The sequence below is a fragment of the Empidonax traillii genome, unplaced genomic scaffold, assembly GCF_003031625.1.
Source record: "Empidonax traillii isolate 1590-97213 ecotype Southwest subspecies unplaced genomic scaffold, ASM303162v1 scaffold2253:size32601, whole genome shotgun sequence".
Classification (NCBI taxonomy): domain Eukaryota; kingdom Metazoa; phylum Chordata; class Aves; order Passeriformes; family Tyrannidae; genus Empidonax; species Empidonax traillii.
Window position 1 is genome coordinate 212 of NW_020957446.1, and position 4679 is coordinate 4890.

Below are 4679 nucleotides of genomic sequence, written 5' to 3' on the forward strand. Positions count from 1 at the left end.
AACTTTCTTCTACTTGAAGCATAATAGTTAAATATCTAACTGTGATGTCCAATATTTTCATTTTAGTTTGCTACAAATATGTTTTTCAGGCAGGTGGCATTAGTGCTTGCTGGAAATTTTATCACGTAGTGTGAGTGCCATCTGAATGCCTTTAGCATGACATTGCACATTCTCTTAATGAGAAATAATGTAAATGATAAGACTTAAATGGTTGCATGTTGTGTGTTGAAGGCATTGTTTGGGTTTGGGGGCTTGGGGATTTTTTTGGCTTCTAGGAATCCTGAGCAGAGGGGTTAATGTGGGACTTCAGAATAAAGATCTAATAAAGTACTAAAAATAGTTTGTGTGTATACATAGGCTTGACAAAATAAGATGGTCCCTCAGAATATTCTGGCAGTCTCTGAGGCTCCAGCTGATATGAAGAGCCTGTTGTGATGAGTTGTATTTGCCTTTATGTACAATTATTACCTTGAAACACTTTAATGAAAGGCTTTGGATGAAAGAGAGAGGCAGAGGTACAGCATATAGGTGAGCAAGGCCAATGGTGAGTTAGCATAGTTTTAATTTTTATACAGATGTTATTATTTTTTTTATTGTGGATGGAGATAGGGATGAAGAAAATTTGACAAGGCAAGAAGGGAAAAGATAAACACTTAAGATGGCAAGCTTAGGTTTCTGTTTTATACTTGAAAGCAGATACAAAATTGCTCATGTGTGAAACAAAAAAAATCACACCCAAAGTGCTGTTTGGATGAAACATTCCTTTAATTCGTCATGAAGGGAGCATGGGGAATCATTCACCATACATGCTCCCCGAAATATGATTTCTTGGGTTATTTATACATTGTAATATTCAAAGGTCCCTCCCAGAAAACCACCCACTTCATTATGAGCATATACTCAGATTTCACCTAGCTGCTCTTCTGTGGAGCAAGACTACCACCTAGTGTTTCTTTTGTGGCAGAAATTTGAGGTGGGGTCTTCACTTTGAGGGTCATTATACTTCAGCCTCTCAGTGTTCCTTGGTGAGTCAACAAGTTCAAATTAATGATTCTGACCTCTGTCCCTATCTGATTGTCTTTAACCACCACAAGACACTTACATCTATCACTAGTTAAAAGATAACCTAGGGTTATTGTCTACCTAAACAATCCTGTATTGAATTTAATTCCTGACAAAACAACTTTTATTGACAGTGCCTTTTAAAGTATACCATTTGTTAAGTAATTTCCTCCAGGTGGATTGTTCAGCTGTTTTCAATTATCTCAGATTCTTTACCCTTATTTTATGATACTAAACTGATTATAGGTTTAAGAGAAAACCAGCCAAAATGGCAAAGTTCAGAAAAACATACATTTTTGTTGATTAAGGTACAGCTCCTCTCTAAAGTCAGAGAACGCTAAATTCCTAAATTCCTATGCTAATTGAGGTAGAGATATTGCTTCTCTGACTCATGTTGTAGAGAATTCTGGTTTAAGTTCTGAATAATGAGACATAAGCGTCCTTAGAATCTGTTTATATCTTTAGGATAATAATGCCAAGCATTTAGATTTTTATAACTGGTGGTAACCTTGATATTTTCATAGAATCATAGAATTAACTGGGTTGGAAGCGACCTCCGAGATCAAGTCCAACCCTTGATCCAACCCCACTGTGATTACTAGATCATGGCACTCAGTGCCACATCCAGCCTCATCTTAAAAACCTCCAGGGACGGTGAATCCACCACCTCTCTGGGCAGGCCATTCCAATGCCTGATCACTCTCTCTGTAAAGAACTTCTTTCTAATATCCAACCTAAACCTCCCCTGACAGAGCTTAAGCCCATGCCCTCTTGTCCTACTGCTGATTGCCTGGGAGAAGAGACCGACCCCCACCTGGCTATAACCTCCTTTCAGGTAGTTATAGAGAGTGATGAGGTCACCTCTGAGGCTCCTCTTCTCTGGACTAAACAACCCTAGTTCCCTCAGCCTCTCCTCATAGGACTTGTGCTCAAGTCCCTTCACCAGCCTCGTTGCTCTTCTCTGGACCTACTCCAGCACCTCAATGTCTTTCTTGAACTGAGGGGCCCAGAAATGAACACAATACTCAAGGTGTGGCCTCACCAGTGCTGAGTACAGGGGAAGTATCACTTCCCTCGTTCTGCTGGCCAGACTGTTCTTGATGCATGCCAGGATGCCATTGGCCTTCTTGCCCACCTGGGCACACTGCTGGCTCATGTTCAGCCTCCTTTCAATCAGTACCCCCAGATCCCTTTCCACCTGGTTGCTCTCCAGCCACTCTGTGCCCAGTCTGTAGCGCTGCAGGGGGTTGTTGTGGCCAAAGTGCAGAACCCGGCACTTGGCCTTGTTGAACTTCATCCTGTTGGGATCAGGCCAATTCTCCAGCCTATCCAGGTCCCTCTGCAGAGCCCTCCTGCCTTCAAGCAGGTCGACACTCCCTCCCAACTTGGTGTCGTCTGCAAATTTGCTAATGATGGACTCAATCCCCTCATCTAAATCATCGATAAAGATGTTAAACAGGACTGGGCCCAACACTGATCCCTGGGGAACACCACTAGTGACTCGCCGCCAACTGGATGCAGCCCCATTCACCAGCACTCTCTATGCCTGACCATCCAGCCAGTTCTTAACCCAGCACAGAATGCCCCTGTCCAAGCCATGGGTTGCCAGCTTTTCCAGGAGTATATTATGGGAGACAGTGTCAAAGGCTTTGCTGAAGTCCAGATAGACCACATCCACAGCCTTCCCCTCATCCACCAGGCGGGTCACCTGATCATAAAAGGAGATCAGGTTGGTCAAACAGGACCTGCCCTTCCTAAACCCATGCTGGTTGGCTCTGATCCCTTGTCCATCCTGTAGGTGCTTTGTGATTGCACTCAGGATGATCTGCTCCATAATCTTGCCAGGCACTGAGATCAGGCTGAAAGGCCTATAGTTTCCCAGATCCTCCTTGCAGCCCTTTTTGTAGATCGGAGTGACATTCGCCAACTTCCAATTGTCTGGGACCTCTCCAGAGAGCCAGGACTGTTGGTAAATGATGGAGAGTTGCTTGGCAAGCTCTTCTGCCAGCTCCCTCATCACCCTAGGATGGATTTCGTCTGGTCCCATGGACTTGTGTGGATCCAGGTGGCTCAATAAGTCACTGACTATTTCTTCCTGGAATACAGGGGGGCTGTTTGGCTTCCTGTCCCTGTCTACCAGCTCCAGAGGACAGTTGTCCCGAGGGTCATCTGTTCTACTGGTGAATACTGAGGCAAAGTAGGTGTTAAGTACTTCAGCCTTCTCCTCATCCCTGTTAACTATGTTCCCCCCCAAGTCCAACAAGGAATGGAGGTTTTCCTTGCCCCGTCTTTTGTTATTAATGTATTTATAGAAGCGCTTTTTGTTATCCCTGACAGAAGTAGCCAAATTGACTTCAAATTGAACTTTTACCTCTCTAATTTTCTGTCTGCATGACCTAATTATACTCCTAAACTCATCCTGAGTAGCCAGTCCTATTTTCCACAGTCCGTAAGCTCTCTTTTTATCCCTGATTTCCTTCAGAATCTCCCTGTTCAACCAAGCTGGTAGTCTACCTCGCCGGCTTGCCTTTTGGCACACTGGTACAGCCTGTTCCTGTGCACTCAAGACTTCCTTCTTGAAGCACGTCCATCCCTCCTGTACCCCCTTGTTTTCCAGGGTTATTTCCCAGGGTATGCTCTGGACCAGTCTTCTGAGCAGGTCGAAATCTGCCCTCCAGAAGTCCAGTGTGGAGGTTTTATTGGTGGCCTCCCTTGTATCCCTGAGTATTGCAAACTATTATTTCAGGGTCACTGTGGCCCAGACGGCCTCCGACCACTACATCTCCCACCAGCCCTTCTCTGTTTGTAAACAACAGGTCTAGTGGGGTCCCACCCCTGATAGGTTCATTTACTAGTTGGAGCAGGAAATTATCCTCATTACACTCCAGGAATCTCTTAGACTGCCTCTTCTCTGCCGTGTTGAGCTCCCAGCAGATATCTGGCAGGTTGAAGTCGCCCACAAGAACAAGGGCTGGCAATTTTGAGACATCTGCTAGCTGCTTGTAGAATAATTCATGCCCTTCATCATCCTGGTTGGGTGGTCTATAACAGACTCCCATTAGGATGTCAGTCTTGTTGGCCTTCCCCCTGATTCTGGTCAAAAGGCACTCAACCTTATCATTGGTGACCTCAAGTTCTACAGAGTCAAGGGACTCTCTAACATATAGAGTCATGCCTCCACCCCTCCTACCCTGCCTGTCCTTTCTGAAGAGCTTGTAACCATCCATGGCAGCACTCCAGTCATGCGAGTCATCCCACCACGTTTCTGTGATGGCAACTACATCATAGCTTTCCTGCTGCACAGTGGCTTCCAGCTCCTCCTGTTTGTTGCCCATGTTGCGTGCATTAGTGTACATGCACTTCAGCTGGGCTGCTGATTTTACTCTTAACTCAGGCTTTTCGTCCCTGGACTTCTCTTTGGAGAGCCTGGATTCAACCCCTTCCCCCTTCAAACCTAGTTTAAAGCCCTCCTGATGAGCCCCGCTAACTTCTGGGCTACAGTCCTTTTGCCCCTCCTAGATACATAAAGCCCATCTGGTTTAAGAAGACTGGGTGCTGTGGAGTTTGCCCCATAGTCAAAAAAAACCAAAATTTTGACGGTGGCACCAATCCTTTAG

The 4679-nt window shown here is 45.3% G+C and overlaps 1 pseudogene; it reads left to right on the forward strand.

The window, feature by feature from the left end:
- The first annotated feature begins 3489 nt into the window (after positions 1-3489).
- The window catches only part of LOC114071744, a 4269-nt pseudogene continuing 3079 nt past the window's right edge, over positions 3490-4679 (forward strand).